Source organism: Erigeron canadensis, chromosome 6 (assembly GCF_010389155.1).
Source record: "Erigeron canadensis isolate Cc75 chromosome 6, C_canadensis_v1, whole genome shotgun sequence".
Taxonomy (NCBI): Eukaryota; Viridiplantae; Streptophyta; class Magnoliopsida; order Asterales; family Asteraceae; genus Erigeron; species Erigeron canadensis.
The window spans coordinates 37,527,217-37,539,545 of NC_057766.1; the positions used below are offsets into that span (position 1 = coordinate 37,527,217).

Genomic DNA, 12,329 nt, shown 5'->3' on the forward strand with positions numbered 1-12,329 from the left:
GATAGAAAGTGATATTGATATCATTCAATTTGATAAAGTTACCAAACAGTATAACTTTTACGGCATATTACACAGGCATATAATGCATAGAAACTGTAAATCAATAACCTTTTATGCTACTATTATCAACTTTCTTTCCAATAAATAATAGTAACGACCAAGTGGAAAAACCGCATATTTTTTTTAAAACGAAAATAAGTTTATTAAGTAGACAAGGCCTCAACCAAACTATTTAAAAGCCAACAAAAACAAGACAATTACAATGTCTGAGAAAGAAAAATGAATTCCTAGGTACTCTAGTGATTTGAATTGCGAGGAGTGTTAAAGGAGTCAAAAAACTCACGCCGGATACAACACGACCCATGGAAAACAACCACGCCCACAGAGTCCGAGTCACCAGTTCACTCTATAGTGTTTTTAATACATTCCAAATTAAGCCCCAATAAAAGAACATGAGATTAAAAAAAAAAAAAAACCTTTATATACGAAGCTTTTGACATCTATCGGAGATCCACACATATGATTGAGTTGTCACGAAATCAGGTAATAAATCTGAGCAGGAGAAAACCTCGTGATTTCGATGTTTCCAAATACCCGAATCATACCAACAACATATAGTCTCAATGCAAGACTTCTTAGCAGAATTAGCTTAATTGCAAGTCATAATGAGGAACACAGTTTCCGAGCAGTGAAGAGCAAGGAAGAAAATGTCCAACTACTTAGACTAATAGGATCGGAGTGAGGGTTATAGGACTGCCCTTCTTCCATTCATGTGTGCCATGTGTCATTCACTAATCATGAGGAGCATTCCCATCATTGGAGGGCATTCCTTTTCTTTTTTTTTTAGATTTTTATATTTAAATAATCTAAATAAACATAAAAATAAATACAAAATTTGAAAATTAACGGATATTTTTGATCAATAACGGCTAGTTTTCAAATTATTCCTTTTTTCCCTATAAATACTTCCATTCTCTCATTCCAAAAACACTACAAAATTCTCAAATAATCCAGAAAACTCACACACACAACTTAAAAAATGAACTCTGGACGAGGAAGAGCACGCAATCAAGCAATATGTCCTATCGAACAACCGCAACCCGCACGAGGAAGAGGACAAGGTAGAGCACGAGGGAAAGCAAGTCGTTCGCTATTTCAATCGCAACCCAGGCGAGGCGAAGCAAATCGTCAGCCCCAGCCTGAACCTTAACCATTGCATCCACGAGATCTCGAATTCACCCTAACGGCGGAATTTTCAGTCCGCCCACACTTACAAGAAACAGACGACTTCACTGACGAAGAATTGAACGAGGTATGAGATTCTACCAAGGCTCAAAATCCAAATCGAACAACTTAGGCCATGTGCTCCAGGTCGGAACCGAATTCAAGATGACGACGGACCTGAAGGATACGGGACCAACCCTAATGAAGAATACATAAACGTATTTGAACAGGAATCGGAAGTTATCACTATGAATACCAACGCCGTAATGACGGTGACAGTGACATTTCGTCGACCGATTCCGTTTATGATTGGCGTTAAATGGTCAATTCGTCTTAATGTTTAAGTTTTATGTAATGTTTAAGTGTTATGTACTGTTTTAATTTCATGTAATGTTTTAATTTTCAATAATGGTTTTAAATAAATGTAATGTTTTGAATTCATGTTTTCAAATAACTAAAACATATATATATATATATATATGATAATATAAATAAAAACATAGATATATTATATAAAACATACATAAAATAACTAAAACATAGATAATTATTAAAACATCTTCAATAAAATTAACATAATAAATTTTGGACTTCTTCGTAGCAATTTCTACTCGGTGATGTAGTGAAAAGGTTTACCATACTCACGTTTATATTCGTTTTAAGCATCTACGATTTGCGCCTCGTTTGCTCCATTATTCATACGAGTAAATATTTGGTTGAACGAGTTAAATGATCTGCGCATCTTCGGCCATTTTGCACACAAACTCTCAGTGTTTCTTTGCTCACCCGGTTGGTTTTCTAGATTAATAAACACTTCTCTTACATTTGACAAAAATGTTCTTTGACGTTGGTAATTCGCTACATTCGGATCTTCTGTCACCATGAGCTAAGCTTTAGCTAAATTTGTTTGCTCAGATATAGTCCAAGCCATTTGTTGTTTGAGAGTATAAAATAAAAGAGAGAATGAAGAAAATATGAAAGAGGATATTAAAATGAAATGTAAATTGTGAAGTGCTTATATGTGTGTGTATATATATATATACTGTATAGAATTTATGGTTTAAAAAAAGGATTAAAACGCTCAAAACAAGGAAAAAGCCAACATAAGTAACGCATTCAAATTCAGCCGGGGCACGCGATTTAAGGAGGTGGAAAGCCCCGAGGGGAGGAGGTTGGGCGTTCCAGATGAAAAAATCAAATCCTGACCTTTGATTTTCATCTAAGGATTTAGTTTATTTTAACTTTACCTCTCAAGTTACTTTGAACTTGAGTGGATATCCCCCTTTAATTTGGCATACAACACTAAGCTTAATTTGGCGTACAACACTTTTTTTTAAGCTGAATATCTGAAATATTCGACCTTTCATTCAATATAAATGTGTATTTCTCGTCTTAGATGCATATGAACTATGTTATATATATATATATATATACACACTAGCACGGTACCCGTATAATGCGGCGGTGATGGTTACGGTGGTCTGGTGGTGTTGGCAACAGGTGGTGATGGCGCAACTATTGGTGGTGGTGGTGGCGGCGGTGTCGAGTGGTGTAGGCTAATGTAAATGTAATTGATGTAGAGGTAATTGATCTAAAAGGGTAATGGGATATTTTAAAAGATAAAAGACCAATGGTGTAAGTTAATTCATTAATGGTATAATGGTCATTTTGCATATCTCCTTTTTCTAACTTTTCAACAAAGGTGTATAATCTTTATATATAAGTATAGATATTACTTTCTGTGTCGTCAATTTCATTACCTATATTGAAGTTGAAAGTTTTGTTTCATCTAATTAAAGATTTGGTTTAACCTTGAGGCATAAGATAGGTCGAAATCCTTTTTGTTATAAAAGTGTTTCAAGATTTAAAGGCATATCCGATAACCCTATTTTCTAACAAAATTTCGAGTGAGATGGTTGGTTGAAGAAAAAAATAATGTACCTGATAATTAATAACTTTGATAAAGTTAATTTCATGAGTAGTTGTGAACGGGCTTTTAACATATTTTTCTATATGTTAATTCAACACATGGTTGTCGTGTTTTTAGCTTGGTCGTCATGTTAACAAAAATCTTTGAAGTTCACTTATGCAAACATCGATTTATAACACTTGAATTAAATGCCTATAATTTACCATATGTCTTGCAAAATTAGTAAAACTACTAAGCTCAATATCCGCTAAAATGTTCAACTAAAAGAGGGTGAAGCATGTGATGTTCAATTATGTCATTGCATTGTCTTGCTTGTGGTAAAGAGTGCCAAATATTCCACTTTTATGATTAAAATAAGGTTTTGAAATCTATAATTATGAAATCTTTGTAGAAAAGTAACTTGATGCTTTAGCGACTAATAGAATTTAAAAAGCATCACCTTCCCCCCAATATTCCTTGTCATATGTACGTTTGTAGTAGAAAAAAGCATATATATTTTTGTCTCATCGTCTCTTTTGTTTAGACCAATTAGATTAAGAGGAGTGGAGAGTTAAGGAAATGCCCCTTCTCCACTCCTTCCTTGACAAATGTCCACTACTAATCATAAGGGACATTCCCCCATTCTTTGTGGTGGAAGAATGCCTCTAAGAGCATTTCTTTTATTATCTATTAATTTGTAAATAGATATATATACATGGTTTAATAACAAAAAATATATAAAATATGTTTTTCTACTATTTCGAGGCATTCAGAAGACCCACATGCCACATATATCCAAATGTTGCGCAGGCAAAATGACAAAAACAAACGCTGGAGCCTCGCGTTACAAATGCGAAGGGGCACGGAAAATAAGAAGGTAGAACGCCCCCGGGACTAAGACCGGGCGTTCTGCACGAAAAAAGAGATTAACGGGCTATTCCTTTTAGTCTTACACGTCTATGTGACAAAGTAAAAGTAATAATACTAAAATTATATTAAAATGCATATTAAAAGCCAAAACAAATACCGGATAAGCCAAAACCAATTCAGGTATTTCAACATGCACGTACATAAATTGGAATATATATTCATTTTCTATTGATGTTGAAATCAGAAGTTATAATAAACTTTAGTTGTTATTGCATTTAACCCTTAACAAAGTTTGGTGAACGATCAGTAAAAGTCAGTTCATTGGACAAAATGAAGACTTTGAACAATATTGAACAGGGATTCTCATAGTCCTTGACTACTTGACTAGTCCTTGCCATATGAATAAGAAATTTAAAAAGAACATAGTTTTACGTACTTTGAGTCTTTGACTATATTTTTACACTGACATTTATCATGTTACGCAAATTAAAATATAGCTTAGATTTTTATTTACAGTTTCTTGATAGGAATGCCATAGAGTTTGAGAGACGTACAATGATATTTAAAGAGAGTATTACATATTTAAACACCACTAGGACTTCAGAAGGAAACCAGTGAGACCGTCATCTCTGCTCACTCTTCACCACATACTCTTTTATCGGCGTTACATCAAAATAATCACTCAACTATTTTTTCCCCCCATATTATATGAATTATTTTTGTCAACCAACTGGGTTGGATCAGTGATTGGAGCTCATGTTTCTGTAAACCGAGGTCATGGGTTCGATCCTCATATCCAGCAAGGCTGGAGGTCCTTTTCTACATATGGTAGAACCTAGAAGCAGCCTCTCTACCTTTGGTAGGGATAAGGCTGTCTACGTATCAACCTTCCCCGTACACCGTCGAAGATAGTATTGGGATCCAAAACCCGTAAAAGACGGCATTAATAGTTACTTTAGTTTTATATGAATTATTTCTGTCAAAGTAAGATCTCCATAGGGAGATCAAAAGAAAGTTTTTTTTTTTTTTATACCATGAAAGAGTGGCAAGATAGAATAGTGCTCGTAGCCACATATATATTGTACAGTACCATGGGGAGCATTGATAGAAACAGCTTGTCATTTTCCACTCAATATGTTTGATACTTGTCAAAAGAAAATCGCGTCCCATCAATCTAAAAAACATACGAATCCTAACTTTGAAATAGAAAAAATATATATTCTATACTTAATGGCATTGGGTAACAACACCAGGTCAACGGTCAACCCCACCAGGGTATTAGCGATGACGTCGCCGCTAATAGTGGGACCCCCGACCACCAGCAACGCCGCCTGACAGACCACTACAGTCGAATGTCACGTCACCACTATTAGCGGCGCCGCTAATAGTGGTGACGTGGCATTCGACTGACATCTCGGGAATGGTTATTTGCCATACTTCACCGACTGACATCTCAGGAATGGTTATTTGCCATACTTGCCATACTTCGATAGGATAAAATGATGGCAGCCCATAGGAATCATCGTTTTCAACCACTATATATGTAATCGTCGTTTTCATACTGAATCATTGTATATTTCGAAAAAAAATTTTAAACATAGGAATCATCGTTTTCATACACTATTTGTAGTTGCTGGTATTGTGTATCTTTCCTTTTCAAGCGTACTGTTTATATATATATTATGAATATAGATATAGATATTATACATATGTGTAAATATATATATATATATATAGTATGGACACCATTAATAGTTAATGAGCTAGATGTTTACTTGAATTGTTTCAGATGGATAGTTTGGAGGATATTTGGGCAGACCCAGAAAACGTACGTATTGAAGTGCCGGATAATGTGTTTGAGCAACCTGATGCAGACGGTGAATTTGAATGCGAAGCTGGGGACTTTGAAACTGATGAGGTGTTCGGTTCCTTTGAAGAATTGACGGAGTGGGCTCAAAGAACAGCAATGGATTTGGGTTATGTTCTAGTCATACGGCAGACGAACAAAAACTCAAAAGAGGTGGTCAATAAAGTGACACTTATATGTCACCACGGTGGAGCGCGCGATGCAAGGTTAATTGGCCCACCCAAACGGTCCAGTAAGATAGGTTGTCCTTTCACTTTAATAGGCCGCCCTGGGCGTGATGGTGGTTAGATGTTAACCGTCAAGGATTGGAGACACAATCACCAATCTGCAAGGGAATGCATACGCGAGACGGATGACGGATGAAGAAAAGGAATATGTGGGGACCCAATCGGATCGCGGTTTGTACCCACATCAGATCTTGGTAAACCTCAAACTTGAATTTCCGGGGAACCTGACTCGGAAAGAAGACATTACCAACTTCCTGAAATCGAGACGGAGGTCGGGCCAAGCAGGGCGTACTCCAATGTAGGTACAAAAATTAAATATTATATTGTACTACGTTGTTGGAAGTGACTTATTTACTATATCTTGGTCACTTTTCGCAGGTTATGTTCTCACTGTTGCAGGAGAAAAGGTACTTTTACCCATTGTATTTTTATAAGGCGATTTCGGATCATATTTTTATAATTCTTGTTACAATATTTATTTTATCAACAAAGGTATACAAACATAAAAAATACAAATTATCAGATCACGCAAATCAAGATTACAAAAGGAAATCAAACTTCAGTTAAACGATGAATACAAACATAAACAAAAATTAAAAACTAATCACTTTCACTATCACTATCACTATCACTATCATTACCCAACCGCTGTGTGGGGGCCCGTGACGTGCTAGGCCCAGCCTGGGATGATGACGTGCTAGGCCGGCCTGGAATGATGGCTGGCTCCAAGGGCTACCCTGGGCGAACATATCACTCACGTTAAAGGACGGTGACTGTTGGGCTGGGAAAGGTTGCTCTATATCCTCTGGGAGGGGGACATTCAGTCCACGTGTTCCCCTAACCACACGCCCAACCACACGAGTATGTCCCGATCGGGTCCCTAAAGCGTCCACAAATGTCTGCGTAGGCGGGGTATTGGGCACTTGGGAAAGTCTATGGTGGGTATCAAGAAGCCGCTCCTGTACCACATGAACAAAAAATTACAAATAACTACCAATTAGTTATACTTAATATAAAATTACAAAAAATTATCTTTTTTAAGTGTTGTGCAAGATCTTACATAAATGGGCCTAGCTGCGTTCTGCACCGTCCCATCTCGTCTCGTGTGGGCCCGCAAATAGAACTCAGGCGGCTCCTCACGTCGCCCATCATTATCTTCCTGTATATACATTAATCAAAGTTATATATTTGTATGTATATCTCTATATAGATATATGTATACATATGTGGATATAAATATTTACGTATAACTTACAGCGTAACGCCATTCACGCTGAGCGTATGACTGCCGACCGTGAGTACTGACAATATTATCTTGTTGCTGCCTGTTTGTCGTGTTTCTTTGGGCAGCAATCATCCGAGGCTCACTGGTCCAGTAACCTAGTAGATAACTCCAGACCTGTGGAGGCATTCCATACGGAGGTTGACCCTCCAATTCTGCCAGCCTCTGTGACCCACCCTTGTCGGTGAACCAAGTCTTCTTGAATTTTGATTTTTTGTCCCTGTAGATCTTCAGGGCATCCTGACGAATTATCTTGGTCACGGCCTCTCGTAAGGGGTGAGTTTCTGGGTGATCTAGATAGGGTTCCAAGTAGAACCGTCTCTGCAATTTTGTAGTAATAGTTAGCATCTACCATATTTTTTTAATGACGTATTTAAATTATAAAAAATAAAGTTTTATACCATAAGCCAGTCAGTAAGTCCATCCTTGATGGGCTGGGGCACCTGATCCCACGACTCGTAATTATGTGGGACGGTAGCGACATAGGTCCCCAAATAGCTCTTGTACCACTTGGCGTGGTCCCCGATGGCCTGCCACCTACTAAGATCGTTACTCGGCATAAGGGAGATACGACGTCCCGAATTCTGAAACTCCCGCTCCAGATCATTGTTAGCAGCAGCAGCTCTCCCTGTGCTAATACCTGCAAAACAAAATAAAATAACAAATATATATATATATATACATATACCATATATTTATATGCTTATTACATCAATATACACTTACCACCCGTACGCCTACAACCCCATCCGGGATTCCGCCCCCCCCCCCCCCCCAATTTGGAGGGTCATTGCCACCATCTCTGCCATGAAGGGCAGCCATTTTAACCTACATCAGTTATACACCATATATAAAATAATATAAACAAACATAAATGTCAAAAAAAAGTGCAAATTAAATTAACATATTTTGGACACAAAATTGTTTTTCAAACTTATTATACCTAAAATGACCACATTTTTGCAACTTATTTTTCAAACCTTCGTTTCTAACATTAATACTAACCTAATAACAACTATATTAACAATTACAATCATACTAACAAGTGTTTTCTAAGATAATACTAACAATCATATTAACAATAACCATAATTTTCTAACAATCATCTAATTTTTAACTATAATAAACAATAATTATAACTACAAATGTTTTCCTAAAAATTAATGAATTTCTAAAAATCATATCATTCCTAACTATAATAACACAATATTTCATAACTATAATACTATAACATTTCTATAACTAATACTTTCTAACATATATTTACTAACACTTGTTTTTTAACATATATTTCCTAACATATATTTTCTATAACAAACATATATTTTATAACATTAAACTATAACATTTCTATAACTAATATTTTCCAACACATATTTTCTAACATTTTTTTTCAACATATATTTTCTAACAAACATATATAACATTTATTTTCTATAACTAATAATTTCTATAACAAACAAATATTTGATAACATTATTATATATTAAAATAAAAACAACTATTTAAAAGGTAAATGAGTGTTACCTCGTCTGAAAACTGGTTCACTGGAAAAATGAGTAGAACAAAAACCGGACTGACTGGGTCGTCGGAAAAAATTATGTCGCCGGAAAACTGGTTCGCCGGAGTTCGCCGGAATTTCTAAAAACTGGTTTGCCGTATATCACCGGAAAAAAGTTCCCCACAAAACTGGTTGGCCTGAAAACTTATTCGCCGGAAAAAACTCGCCGCTAAAACCGCGTCTGAAAATGGACGCCGGGACGCCGTAAAACGTGGGTCGTGTAAAAAGGATTGTTGATAACGAGGATGAGGGGATAGATGGCCGGATTTTGTGAATAAAAAAAGTTAAACGAACAAAAAAGAAAGGAAATTATGGAGGAAGTGAGGAGGAGTTCTTACGGAGAAGGAGAGGAATAATACGGAGAATAAGAGAGTGCGTGGTTTATAACGATGAACTGCAGTGGGGGGCCCACTATTTGCGGCGACGTCGCCGCTAATAGTGGGGTCCACACCACGTGATTCGGTCTTACTTTAAAGCTGCAGTCTGACTGAGGGACCCATTATTTGCGGCGACGTCGCCGCTAATAGTGGGTGGTCGGGTTACGCGCTTTTGCCTGGTCGGGTTACGCGCTTCGTACTTAATATACAACCAAATTTGTGGTGCATAAACCCAAGGATTTATTCAAAGAAAAATTAATAATGAGTATATCACCAGACCACCGTAATTTCAGATCTAAAACGTTATGGTTTTAACTCGGGTAAGATTTATTTTTATGTATTACCTTGATTGTATTTTACTTTTTTAATATTCATTTATTATGAGTATATCTGTTTAAAAGTGAGATTTTTTTCACATATAATCATATAAGGTTTTACTCGATATGATAACTTATTTATCAATCTGATTTGTTTTTTTGTATTAAAAACAAAACTGATATTAATTATTAATGTGATTTTGATTTAACATTTATTTCTAAACTAGAAGGTCTAAAATTACGCTCAATAGTTGATGTTTTTTTAGATACACGTATAATGTTTGATTAGATGTAAATTATTATATATGTATAATTTTTATTTCATTTACCAAAGTTCTTTCTTAAATTATTCATTGTATAATTATTTTTAATCGATTTTAGAACATGTCATTGTATAATTGTTTTATATGTGATCAACTTATTTAATTTGACAAAAAAAAAATTATAAATTCCAAAACATATTAAAACAAAATTTACAAGACATGTTTTGACTCAGCTGTTCATCGAATGGAATTAAAGACTAGTAAATATCTAAGGAAGAAGATGTATAATGCCTACTTGCATGAGGTGGACGACAATGAAGTCAGGGGGGAACTCACTTACTCAAATCCGGATAGAACGAGTAAAGATTTTTCTTTACACTTTGATGAGTTAATTGATCTCCTAAAATAAGGTACTGGCATGGTTATACGAGTATATTATTATGAACTTGATTCATTCAATAAATATTTCCTCGCCCTAACTTTACCTACCTATTCTAATAAGTTGATAAAAGGTGTAGATTGAAAGAAACGATTTAAGCAGCATGGTTGGATCAGTGGTAAACATCCTTGCCTCTAGAGACAGAGGTCATGGGTTCGATCTTCATCCTATGCAAAGGTTGAAGGGCCTTTTCTACCATTTAGGTAGAAATTGGAAGCGGCCTCTCTACTTAAGTAGAGGTAAGGTCTGCCTACATCTTAACCTCCCCCATACACCGTCGAGGTATTGGGGCTCAAAACCGGCAGAAGGCGACACTGAGCAGTTACTCACTTACTATTGAAAGAAACGATTCGGTACCCCATGTCATATTAATATGAACGCGTGTAGACCAAATAACACATGCCTCGGTGAGATCCCTCCACCATATACTCCACAGATGAATGATATATATGGTTAAATATTCTCAAACATGTTTGTAGGTGGATTAGAACCTACACCCCATCATTGTTAAGGGGTAAATATGGTGGGGATCACCTTTATGGCTGGCCACTTGAGCTGATTCAAGTGGTTTTTTATTATATTAAGTTTGATTATACAATTAGGATTGAAACATCCTCCCCAAAGAAAGCCCCGGTTACATGCAAATTGCCATCTACACCGCCCCAAGTAGCGATATGGCTGAGTTGCCATCCTTCCACGACTTGCATAAACTTTAGACACATCTTCATCCAACTTTACACATACTTCACGGATGAACGATATATATGGTTAAATATTCTCAAACATGTTTGCAGGTGGATTAGAACCTACGCCCCATCATTGGTAATGGGTAAATATGGTGGGGATCAACTTTATGGCTGACCACTTGAGCTATATCAAGTGGGTTTTTATTCTATTAAGTTTGATTATACAATGTGGATTGAAACATCCTCCCAAAAGAAGCCCCAGTTATATGCAAATTGCCATCTACACCGCCCCAAGTGGCGATATGACTGAGTTGCCATCTTTCCATGACTTTCATAAGTCGTCCAACTTTAGACATATATTCATCCAACTTTACACATACTTAACTTTTAAGGTGCTACATGGTGCAAGTCCACCAAATAAAGGGAGTTGCCTCACCCCATCATTATAAGGGGTTTCTTTCTAGGTGATATGGCGTCACGTGGCATAAGTCTCCGTTTAAGGTAATTGCCTCATTCTTGTTAGTCTTAAGAGGCAGGGCCGACTCAAAGGGTGTGCAAGAGGTGCAAATGAGTCGGGCTCACTCATTTTAGGGCCCCACCGGAAAAAAGTTGCAGGGAAATTATTTGCCGGAGTTCAGGGCCGTCCCTGAAGATTTATATATGTAGGCCGAGAACAAAATTAAGGGTCCATAAGATAAACGCAACAAATTATATTATATAAATTAATCTCTAAAAATGACAATAAATGTTATATCAATATATGATATATAAAGCCCAAAAACAAATAAAATTTCAATATATTTAAAATAACATAGAAAGATCTAAAGAAATGATAAACAACAAACAACTATGTCATTGTTTTTTGAATAACAATAATGATTTATATATCACTTAATAATAATATATTATTTATATGCATACATATTACAATAAATGATAAACAAAAGTAAATATTTGTCATGTCAAATTAATGAAAAGTGGAACAATGAAAGATTGAAAAGGCGATGCTTGATCCGTTCGGAGTTTTCGATAAGTAATGATAACTCTTTTTAATCCAATAAAAGGTATATACGTGGGCTTTTTATGAGTTAAATTATATGTTTTAGTTTTTGGATAATTGTTAAAGTTTACAATATACTTAAATAATTACCCATGTATATACATAACAATAAAACTTAGAAAAAACCGGGCTCCTAAATAATCGGGTCTTGGCCCGTCCACCACTTAGGCCACCTTTTAAACCACCCCTGCCGGAGTTTTAATGGAGATTGGAAAGTGGCAGTGTCAAATGAAGAGGAAGACGGCTA

The 12,329-nt window shown here is 36.0% G+C and overlaps 1 long non-coding RNA gene across 1 annotated transcript; it reads right to left on the reverse strand.

Annotated features, from left to right (window-relative positions):
- Positions 1-6,892: 6,892 nt before the first annotated feature.
- On the reverse strand, positions 6,893-7,451 carry LOC122602655. Its single transcript, XR_006324357.1, has 3 exons — positions 7,353-7,451; positions 7,158-7,256; positions 6,893-7,056 (listed from the first exon to the last, which is right to left on the reverse strand). It is a non-coding gene; the product is annotated as an uncharacterized LOC122602655 (long non-coding RNA).
- Positions 7,452-12,329: the final 4,878 nt, after the last annotated feature.